Here is a 12,465-nt window from a genome sequence, read left to right as displayed (position 1 = left end):
TATCACCCTGTACAAAGCTTAAGTCCAAGTGGATCAAGGACCTCCACATCAAACCAGACACACTCAAACTAATAGAAGAAAAACTAGGGAAGCATCTGGAACACATGGGCACTGGAAAAAATTTCCTGAACAAAACACCAATGGCTTATGCTCTAAGATCAAGAATCGACAAATGGGATCTCATAAAACTGCAAAGCTTCTGTAAGGCAAAGGACACTGTGGTTAGGACAAAACGGCAACCAACAGATTGGGAAAAGATCTTTACCAATCCTACAACAGATAGAGGCCTTATATCCAAAATATACAAAGAACTCAAGAAGTTAGACCGCAGGGAAACAAATAACCCTATTAAAAAATGGGGTTCAGAGCTAAACAAAGAATTCACAGCTGAGGAATGCCGAATGGCTGAGAAACACCTAAAGAAATGTTCAACATCTTTAGTCATAAGGGAAATGCAAATCAAAACAACCCTGAGATTTCACCTCACACCAGTGCGATTGGCTAAGATCAAAAACTCAGGTGACAGCAGATGCTGGCGAGGATGTGGAGAAAGAGGAACACTCCTCCATTGTTGGTGGGATTGCAGACTGGTAAAACCATTCTGGAAATCAGTCTGGAGGTTCCTCAGAAAATTGGACATTGAACTGCCTGAGGATCCAGCTATACCTCTCTTGGGCATATACCCAAAAGATGCCTCAACATATAAAAGAGACACGTGCTCCACTATGTTCATCGCAGCCTTATTTATAATAGCCAGAAACTGGAAAGAACCCAGATGCCCTTCAACAGAGGAATGGATACAGAAAATGTGGTACATCTACACAATGGAATATTACTCAGCTATCAAAAACAACGAGTTTATGAAATTCGTAGGCAAATGGTTGGAACTGGAAAATATCATCCTGAGTGAGCTAACCCAATCACAGAAAGACATACATGGTATGCACTCATTGATAAGTGGCTATTAGCCCAAATGCTTGAATTACCCTAGATCCCTAGAACAAACGAAACTCAAGACGGATGATCAAAATGTGAATGCTTCACCCCTTCTTTAAATGAGGAAAAAGAATACCCTTGGCAGGGAAGGGAGAGGCAAAGATTAAAACAGAGACTGAAGGAACACCCATTCAGAGCCTGCCCCACATGTGGCCCATACATATATAGCCACCCTATTAGACAAGATGGATGAAGCAAAGAAGTGCAGACCGACAGGAGCCGGATGTAGATCGCTCCTGAGAGACACAGCCAGAATACAGCAAATACAGAGGCGAATGCCAGCAGCAAACCACTGAACTGAGAATAGGTCCCCCGTTGAAGGAATCAGAGAAAGAACTGGAAGAGCTTGAAGGTGCTCGAGACCCCAAAAGTACAACAATGTCAAGCAACCAGAGCTTCCAGGGACTAAGCCACTACCTAAAGACTATACATGGACTGACCCTGGACTCTGACCCCATAGGTAGCAATGAATATCCTAGTAAGAGCACCAGTGGAAGGGGAAGCCCTGGGTCCTGCTAAGACTGAACCCCCAGTGAACTAGACTATGGGGGGAGGGTGGCAATGGGGGGAGGTTTGGGAGGGGAACACCCATAAGGAAGGGGAGGGGGGAGGGTGATGTTTGTCCGGAAACCGGGAAAGGGAATAACACTTGAAATGTATATAAGAAATACTCAAGTTAATAAAAAAAAAAAAAAGAAGAAGAAGAAAAAAAAATAATCTGGGCTTGCCCAAGTCATTTATTCATGTAGCTTGGGTATGGCTTTCATTTTATCCCTTCATCTGAGGAAATAAAAGTTACGTTTACATGTAAAAAAAAAAAAAAAAAAAAAAAACTCCGTAAGAGCAGAGGGGGCGGGGATGGGGGAGGAAGGCCACCAAATTCTTAGCCCTGGCATAGAGTATGCCCTTGGAGAATTTGCTGAATGTGTAATTAGATCTTCTAGATGAAGGTGCAGTAGAAGTGGAGCAGGACTCTCTCTTCCCCACTCAGAATACTTTCAAAGTTGACTGATGCGATCTTGCTCAGTGATAGATTTCTTGAAAGCTCATGGCCGTATCAACAAGCTTTGGGTTTTTGAGAGACTCTGTTGCAGTGCAGTGGAAGAATGACAGAGGTAATGATTACAAACATCAACCTCAGACCTCACCATGCTTGAGCACACTTAGGTGCTAGACATGCAAAAAAAGCAAAACGAAGCATGTATATGCACATTCTTGCCTATGACATAACACATGAAAGTGGGGGAGGAACACAGAGGCAGGACAGACCAGGGCAAGACTCTCAGCTCTACTACTCTACTACACTCTGGCTGTGCAGCCTTTCACCAGGTACCTCTCTCCCCACTTTCACCATCAGTATCTGTAAAGTAGGAATAAAAACACCTTTGTCCCTGGGATGCCTTGAGGTTTCAAAGAGATAGTTGGGGCTGATGAGAGGGCTCAGTCAGTAAGGTGCCTGCTGCCCAAGCATGAGGACCTGAGTTCAAATCCATAGCACCCAGGTAAAACATGAGTTTAGGGACATGCCTATAACACCAGCCCTAGAGGTATAGGGCAGCCTCAGGAGGATCACGGGGACTTGCTGGCCAGCTGATCACTGAGCTCTGGCCTCAGTGAGTAAGCATGTTAAAAATAAAGTAGAAAGAACTCAAGGAAGGCACCGGCCATCAACCTCTGGTCTTCACACACATATGCACTTACAAACACACACACACACACACACACACACACACACACACACACACATAGTGGCTAAAAGATACCTAAAATATAAAAAATAATAAATTATTCATTTTCTCCAACAAAATTAATTATTCCTGGGGCCAGCGAGATGACTCAATAGATAAAGTGATTGCCAAGAAATTCTAACTATCCCAGTTCAATCCCTAAGAGAGGAACAACTCCACAGTTTCCCTCTGGCTTCCACATACAAACCGTGACACGTTCACCCACACGCTTGCATCCTGCAGGCGTAGAATGATAACAAACAGTTTAAAATGAATGCATGGCTACCATGGTAAGTTCGTATGCATGCAGCCTAAAGCATTCAAAAGGACACGCAGCATGTGATCCAACCCCTGGCAAGAGCAACAACAAGTGCTCTTAACCACTGAGCCATCTCCTCCTGCTCCCTAATTTTTAACAAGTATTTGCAATACAACCTAATTCTCAACAAACACTGCAAACTGAGCACTTTTCTTTGCTGTGAGGAAACATAGCTGGAGGATGCCTATAGAAAAGCACTCATGGTATAGCTCTATGGCAGTACAGCCTTCTTGTAAGCAACCTAATGTCACAGACTCTCCAGTAAGGTAGTTACCAACTTGCTGGCTCCAGGCCATCATCCTCTGGGTTTTAGAAAGACACATCCAACACAACAAAGCACCAGCAATCAGAAAAGCCACCCATGCACTCACTCCATAAGTACCACAAAGCATGTCACACACTACAGGGACTGATAAGACCCTGCCAGAACAGCCAAGAGAGACACAGTGGCTGCCCAGGAGTCACTCACAGCCCAGTAGGGAAAGGCGAGAATGTAAATATTGACAGGACGGGGGACCAAGGTACAGAGAGTATGTACAAACAATAGTAGAAGGCCAGCGTGATGGCCCAACAGGTAAAGCCCTTGCTACAAAAGCCTACAGATCTGAACTTGATTTCTGGAAACCAGGTAAAAGGTGAAAAAAAAGAACCGATAGCACAAAGTTATTCTCCAGTTTCTGCACATGCACCTGTCTCCCACATAAAGCTCTCATCAATAGATAGATGATAAATAGACAGGCAGACTGACTGACAGACAGATTAGATAGATAGATAGATAGATAGATAGATAGATAGATAGATAGATAGATAGATAGATGAAAGGTAGATAACAGATCAAAGGTTGGAAGAATTTAACAAAGAAATTAACCTCTTGATTTTAGTCTTATATTTGAGCAATAGTTAAGATATTAGCTTAGAAAGCAACGAGCTAACACCAGAGCGATGGCTTAGTAGTTAAGGGTACTTATGGCCCTTTAAGGTTTTCTTACTCATTTTTTGAGCCAGGTTTTAATGCTGTATCCCTGACTAGCCTGGAACTGGTTTTGTAGATCAGGCTGGCATGGAATTCACAGAAATTCTCTTGCCTCTGCCTCTAGAGTATTGGGATTAAAGGTGTTTGTCACTATGCCCCAAATTAGAGAGCTAACGATTGAAGAAAACCCAAGTTTGATTTCCAACACCCACATCGGGGAGTTCACAATTGCCTGTAACCCTAGCTCCAAGAGAACAGTGCCCTCTTCTGGCCTCTGCGGAGTACTCACCAGTGCTTACTTGCACAGGTGCGCATACACACACCCACACCTACACAGATGAAATTTAAAAATAATAAAATAACTGTTTTAAAGCAATGAGCTGAGGGATGTGGAAAGTTTGGCTATACAGGGACAGCTGGCCCAGCCCCAAACAAACCAGCAAGCTGAGGTTCAGGAGGCAGAACTGCTTTTTTTTTTCTTCCCTACTTGGAATGTATGTATGCGTGCGTGCATGCATGTGTGCGTGCGTGTTTATGAGATCCACCCATCCATGTGGGTGCATGTTTTTGCACATGTATAGAACACAAATATGGATCTCAAGTGTTGTTTCTTGAGACAGGATCTCTCTTTGGCCTGAAGCTTGCTGCTCAGGTGAGGTGGGCTAGCCAGAGAAGCTCAAGGATCCTCCTGTCTCTGCCTCCCCAGTGCTGGAATTACAACAGCGTGCTATTGTTTGTTACTACAAAAGAAGACAGAGGAAAGAGGTTTGGTGCCTGTAATTTGCAATAAGGGTTAATGAGGTGGCTCGTGGGTAATGGTGTTTACTGCCAAGCCTGACAGACTGAGTTGGATCCCCAAGACCCATATGATGAAAGGAAAGGAAAGGAGAGAACAGACCAAGCTATCCTCTGGTCTCTACATGTGTGTCATGGCACATGCATTGTAGTGTGTATGTGTTTGCCTTCCCCCTCCCCCATAAGCACCCACGAAATAAATCTTTTAAAAGATTTAGTATTTTATTTGGCCTGTGAATGTTTTGCCTGAATGTATGTGCACTCTGTACCCACCGAGTTCAGACGAGGATGTTGGGTCCTCTGGAATTTGGGATACGGATGGTTGTGAGCCATGATGTGGGTGCTGCGTAGTGAATCAGGATCCCCTGCAAAAGCAACAAGTGCTTGTCACCCCGAGCCAGCTCTCCAGACCTCAGAAATGTTTTTAAAGCATTTTTAATAATAAACAATTCTCAATAAGCACTTTAATATGAATACACGCTGTTTTTTTTTTCAAGTGTCTGCTTTAAACCTTCAGTGAAAGAAACTAAAGATTTCCTAAGAATCCAGAAGACCCTTCAGGGACTCCCGTAAGATCAACTGATGCTGCCACTGACCTCTGTTCTGTACTCCTCTCCTACACTCAGGGTTGGGGCAGAGTTAACTCATGAGTTGCTACAAAGGTCTGCCTAGCAACCTTCCTCTCACAGCCTCTGCCCGGTGTCTTTAGCCTGCCAGCAATCCTGGTTCTGCCACATTGGTCTCCTCCCTGAAGAACCATATGCATGTTTCACACTCAAGTGACTTCTTTGTGTTTGCTTAGGGAATTCCTAGTTTATACAGAGCTATTTATAAGATGCAGGTTTTTAAATATGTCTCTGGTGTTCCTTATAAGGAACTAATGAGTCATAAAGCAGTAGGCTGAGAAAAAATAGCTAACTATAAATGAAAGGAGCCGGTTCATTCCTAAAACAAGCATTTCTTTTTCCTTTCATTTCCCTTTTTAGTTTCATTTCTGTTTGTTTGTTTTAAGACAGGGCCTCTCTATGTAGACTTGGTTGGCTATCCCTGGAACTTAACTAAGTAGACCAGGTTGGTCTAGCCTCAAATTCACAGAAATCCACTGTTTTCTGCCTCAGTATTAAAGGTCTGTGCCATCATTCCCATCTCAAACATTTATTTTTGATATTTCTTTGTATTTATTTTTTACATTTATTTTATTTTTAATTATGTATGTGTCTACGTGTGTGTGTGTGTATGAGTGTAGGTGTCTGCAGAGACTAGAGATTTTAGATCCTGCTAGGCTTGACTTACAAGTGGCTGTGTATTGCTTTATGTGGCTACTGGAAACTGAACCTTGCAAGAGTAATATAAATTCTTAGCCACTGATCCATCTCTCCAACTACCTAACTCCCTTATTTTATTTTTATGCTTGTGGATGCTGTTGTTGTTGTTACTGCTGTTGTTTTATTTTGGTTGGTTGGTTGGTTAGTTGGTTAGTTGGTTGATTGGTTAGTTGGTTGGTTGGTTGGCTGGCTGGTTAGTTGGTTGGTCGACTGGCTGGCTGACTGGCTGGCTGGATGGTTGGTTGGTTTTGAGACAGGTCTCATTATGTAGCCTTGTCTGCCATTATGTAGTCTTGACTGATCCGGAAGTCATTGTGTAAAACAGACTATCCTCAACCACAGAGATCTGCCTGCCTCGGCCTTTCTTTCAGTTCTGTGATTAAAGGTAGGCACCATCATGCCTGTGTATATTTATGTTCTTTAAAATGGCACTTCTTGGAGATTTAATAGATGATCGTTATTGAACCTTAAATAGACGAGTAGCACAGACCCAACATTCACTGGGTAGCTGAAGAAGCTACCCTTCAGAGCCTGATGGAGAAGGCACTGAGGTGGGGATCATGAGTTCCCGATCAGTCGAAGCTATTTAGAGAGACCCTATCTCAAAAGACTAAAAACTGCAACAGAGGGGTTGGGGATTTAGCTCAGTGGTAGAGCGCTTGCCTAGGAAGCACAAGGCCCTGGGTTCGGTCCCCAGCTCTGAAAAAAAGAACCAAAAAAAAAAAAAAAACTGCAACAGAAAATGAGAGGATACTGGGGAGAAGGCTTGGTAAAAGGCTTCTCGTGCAAATACAAGGATTAGAGTTCTGTCTCTAGCACCCATATAGAAAGCTGGGTGTGGGTTGGAGATTTAGCTCAGCGGTAGAGCTCCCCAACTCCGAAAAAAAGAAAAAGACAAAAGCTGTGTTTGTCTCCAGATCTTGTGTGTGTGTGTGTGTGTGTGTGTGTGTGTGTGTGTGCATACAGTTGTTTTGTCTACATACAGTCTCTTACCACATGCATCCCTGGTGCCTGAGGAGTGTCAGGTCTCTTGGAATTGGAGTTCCAGATGGTTGTGAGGTGCCACAGAGGAACTGAATGTGGGTCCTATGCAGGGCAACAAGTAATCTAAATAAATCACTGAGCCAACTCTCCAGTCCCAGTTGTCATTTTTTATGGCAACAGAAAAAAAAAACCTTAAAATGTAAATGAATGCTTTTCTTCTCTCTAGATACTCCTGTGCTCCCTGAATAAAAAGTAATACAAAAATCCACCTTTAATCCCAGCATTTACTAAAGAGGCAGAAGCAGACTTATCCCTCTGAGTTCAAGGCCAGACTGGCCTATGGAGTGAGTTTCAGGACAGCCAAGGTTATCCAGAGAAATCCTGCCTCAATAAAACTAACTGAATAAACAAATAAGCTTCCTGTCTCACTTTCCCCCTTCACTTTTACTGCAGAATTCTCTTTATGGACACATGATGCTTTAGACCAGTGGTTCTTAACTTGTGAGTCATGGCCCTTTGAGGGCAAGTCAAACAAGCTTTTCACACACGTGCACACATACACACACATACACACACTGCCTAGACCCTTCCATGTTTTCCTTGCTCAGGCTATCTCCTTTCCCCATTGTTTTTACTCCTTTGCCACTGTGTCTTTACATCCACCAAGTGACAGAGTCAGGTCAGCTCACAACACATCCATGTACTTTAGTCATACTTCCTCCTTGCTATCTGCTTCTTTGATGTCCCAAACATCTGTGGAACTCACATTTGATCTGAGGACCAACAACTGTAGAATTACATTAAATCTTGATATAAATGCATGATATGGTTGGGCACATTATCACATGTCTGTAATCCCAATCTCAAAACTCAGGAGACTAAGGCAGGAGAATCAATACTAGCATTACATAGTAAGACTCATAAGTATGATGTGGTACTCCATCCAGGAGATGGAGATTTTGCATTTTAACAAGATTTTCACATGATCTGTGGGTAGTTTGGAAAATGACGCATTTCTAGATTATTCTGTAGCACTCAGCACAAAGCCAACTGTCAATTCATTTCCATTTAGGCACCATTAGTTACTACCTTCCAAGCTTCCAACCACTCAACTGATCATTCATCCATCAATATGTGAGCCCCACTGATCCCGCTACTAACTCATCTATTTACCCATCCATCCATGCATCCATGCATGCATCCATTCCATCCACCATCCACCCATCCACTCATCCATCCATCCATCCACCCATCCATTCCACTGATCTGCTCATTGAACCAATCTGTCCACTTAAGCATTTGTCCATCCATCCACGAATGCATCAAAACCCATTTCTCTATCTACTCATTTCTCTACCATTCTACCCACCTATCCTTGACTTTGTCAATAATCAGTGAGCACACACCATGGCAGTACACCCTCCTCATAACATAGAGAGAGAAAAGATGAGCCCTTCTTGTATACCCCGTCTGACTCACAGTACCCAGTTTTATGAAAGAACTGACTAGGTTTAGACAATTACATCATGTAGCTGAGGGCTTTTTCTTGAGTAGTCTGAAATATTTCATGTTACCAGGAGCATGTAGGAAGACTGTTGTGTTCAGCCAATGAAGTGAGGAAGGCTAACAGGCAGTGTCCCTGCTTATGCTACTCCTTCAAGCCTGTTTATACACCCTTCCTCCAGGAAGCTTGGTGTCCTGCTCCTGGGATTCCTATGCTGTGTTCTATTCCACAGAAGCGAGCATGGCAAAGAGCTAGGAAACACTCCTGCAAGGCGTAGTATGTGCAAAGGCCTCGAGGGAAAACAAAACAAAAAAACAAACAAAAAACCATATCCTGAAACCAGGCACGGTGACAGACACCTATAATCCTAGTACTTGAGAGGTAAAAGCAGGAGGATCAGGAATCAAAGGTTATAGTGAGTTCTAGGCCAGTTTGGATGAGAGAGAGAGAGAGAGAGAGAGAGAGAGAGAGAGAGAGAGAGAGAGAGAGAGAGAGACTTAGTTCCAGGCAGGAGAGATGGGTTGGCAGTTAAGAGCACTGGGTTCTTTTGATTCCCAGTAACCACATGGCAGTTAACAGTTTATAAGTCCCAGAGGATCAGACACCCTCTCCTAGCCTTCATGGGCACTGCATGTGTGTTGGTATGCAGGCAAAGCACCCATACATATAAAGTACTTTTAACTAAAAATTTTAAAAATTAATAACAAATAAAGCTTGGGGACTAAGGAGATGGGGTGCACCACCATCACCCAGACCCAGGACCCCTTTTTATTATTCACTCAACCATACAGTTTCTCTGACTCTTACTCTGACATTAAGTCTCTCTAGAAGATGCATTCTCAGCAAGGGCAATACCGCCCCCAGGGGGCAGAAACCAGCTCTTGAAAGTTGAACAAACACCATGTATAAATTATTTTTATGAAAACAGAGGCTAATCAGCTCTATCCCACACAACTGAGATTCAGTAGAACTTGGTATTGAGACGTCCCTAGAGGAGAGCCCTGAGGAGGTCTATCTGATGTTTCCTGAGCCCAGGGACAGCTCCATGTAAGTGTCAGAAACAAAAGAAAAAAACATGGCGGCTCATACCTATAGTTCCAGCACTCAGGAGGCTGAGGCAGGAGGACTGCTGTGAATTCAAAGCTAGCCTGGGCTACAGAATAATGAGACCATTCTGAGCTAAAGATTAAGACCTCGTCTCAGAAAAACAGAAACACAGGAGAAAGAAAGGGTGAACTAGCAGCACCCACAGCAAAAGCAGAGGGGGGGATGCTTTGTCTTTCTTGGCCCTGCCTGTGTTTCCTGAGAAATAAAGGGGATCAGCCTTGTCTCTGAAGCCCTTTTCAGTTCTGGCATCAGTCTAAGAGTACATACAGGTACCCACAGAGAGCCTTTACTTTGTCTGTGTGGGATTGAATGAATCCAGGGTCTGGTGCTAAGTTACTTCAGTCCCTTCTTTAGTTTCAGTTTATTGTGCGTGCGTGTGTGTGTGTGTGTGTGTGTGTGTGTGTGTGTGTGTGTGTGTGTGTGCGCGCGCGCGCATGCACATGTATGCATGTGTGTCTATGTCTGTCTGTCTATCTGAATCTCTCTCTCTCTCTCTCCTGCACCAGCTTCCTGAGTAGCTGGGATAGCCGGCCTGCTCCACTAGCCCAACTCCCCCACTAGCCTTCACCTGCCCCTCCTCCTCCACCTCCAATGTGGTAGTGCCTGCTGTCATGTACTAGCCAAGACTTGAGAGAGACTGGTTCTACAGAGCCAGGGAGATGAAACCATGTGCTTCATGGCTGCGGGAAGAATGTACCAATGAACAGACTGTATTTCGAGACCCCCACCCCTTCTTCTACAGCTGATTCCACTATGTCCAGATCAGCAAAGAACTCACTAGATAGGGAGGGACTGTTTAGAGGTGGGGGGTTCCCACAAGCAAGCTCTGAGGTGAGGAATGCAATGGTGGTCATATATATTTGGGAATCAGCGAAGAAATTTTGGTAGGAGAAATCAGACTCATACTAGAGAAGGGGAGACCACTCAAGCAGCTCCACTGGTAACTAGAGCTTGATTCTACTGGGGAATGCTGGAGACAGTGTAGCTAACCCACAGAGGAGGGAGGAGCTGAGGTACTTAGCCACCAGAACCCATCAGAGCCACTCTCCAGGGGACCTTCACTCCAGCCTGCAGCACTGAAGGTACTGTAGCTTCTAGCATCCAGAGAGTGCCCCAAGGCCAAAAGACCCAGATGAGAAAGGTGAGCAGCGAGGTAGAAAGAACACTCAGACCATACACTTACATAGCTGTCCCTGGGCTCAGGAAACATCAGATAGACCTCCTCAGGGCTCTCCTCTAGGGATGTCTCAATACCAAGTTCTACTGAATCTCAGTTGTGTGGGATAGAGCTGGTTAGCCCCTGTTTTCATAAAAATAATTTCCCTTTCCCTTCCCACCTTTCCCACGCCCTAAACACCCCGAGGCCCAACTGTGGCTATGGCTCACAGTTGAGGGCAGGAAGCACAACCGAGGTTAGCAAGAAACTCTCAACTCTCCATCCCCCCTGACGCAGAGACCAAAGGTCAGGAACCAACTTCCTGCAAGGCTATGTATGGCCAAGCCACTTGCATCCTGATGCTCCCTTGTCTTACCTATGACCTGGTTCAACCAAGATAAGAGATGACAAAGTGGTTGGACTGTAGAGTGCTGTGAAAATAGAAGATTGCAACCCTGTGCAGTCTACATTCCCTGAGCTCCTGACACACTTTCATCAGGCCACACGGCTGAGCTTGGGTGCTGTCCCATCTTTAGACTTGTGTGTTTCTGTCCTCACCATGCCTATGCAATCCTTTGCCCTGACTCTGCTGGGTCTCTTGCAGCCACCAACTGGTCCCCCTCAGGACTCTGCTCCAGGGATTCTCAGAAATTCTCTCTTGATCTCTACCATGTGAGGTCAATAGAGCATCCTACCCCTGTTTACCCATAATTCCCCAGAGTTTGTTGCTAGTTGCTGTTTCTCCCCTTAGTTTAAAAAAGTGTGTGTGTGTGTGTGTGTGTGTGTGTGTGTGTGTGTGTGTGTGTGTGCGGTCAGATCTCCTGCAAAATGCCATGCAGCTAAAACCAAGAGAAACCGTGCTTCAACAGGAAGGAAGGTCAGAACTGACTCTGGAAAATGCCCTCTGGCCTCTACACACACACACACACACACACACACACACACACACACACACACAGAGAGAGACAGAGACAGAGACAGAGACAGAGACAGAGAGACAGAGACAGACAGAGACAGACAGAGACAGACAGAGACAGAGAGAGAGAGAGAGACTCCATATGGAGGCCACAGGACAACTTGCAAGAATCAGGTCTCTCCTTCCACTGTGGATCCCTGGGTATGAAACTCAGGTCATCAGGTTTAGTGGCAAGTCAGTTCACCCACTGGGCAAGCCAGGCTGCCCCAAACCCAGACTTTAAAGTTTTATGCCTTCGTTTTAAGTTGAAGGTTGTTTTTTTTGCCCAAATAATGAGTTTAATAAAAAAAAAATCTTTCCCTAACTCACTGAGGAAGTTGCTCCTCCTAGACCATAGAAAGATTCCTCAGAAGATAACACACCATGTGAAAAGCTGCAAATACAGCCAGGCACGGGGGTAAAAACCTGATCCCAGTGCAGGGAGGCAGAGGCATGAGCAATGCTGTTAGTGTGAGGCCAGCCTGGACTACACAGTGTTTCAGGCCTGCCTAGGTTACCTACCTTTGTGAAAATCAAAGGTAGAGAGCAGGGTGATAGAGAAATTACATATAATATATAATAATAAATATATAAAATTATATATAAATATATAAAATTTCTTAC

Source organism: Rattus norvegicus, chromosome 5, assembly GCF_021556685.1.
Source record: "Rattus norvegicus strain SHRSP/BbbUtx chromosome 5, alternate assembly SHRSP_T2T, whole genome shotgun sequence".
NCBI lineage: Eukaryota > Metazoa > Chordata > Mammalia > Rodentia > Muridae > Rattus > Rattus norvegicus.
The sequence above is the reverse complement of the archived record's forward strand: the minus strand, read 5'-3'. Positions refer to the sequence as shown.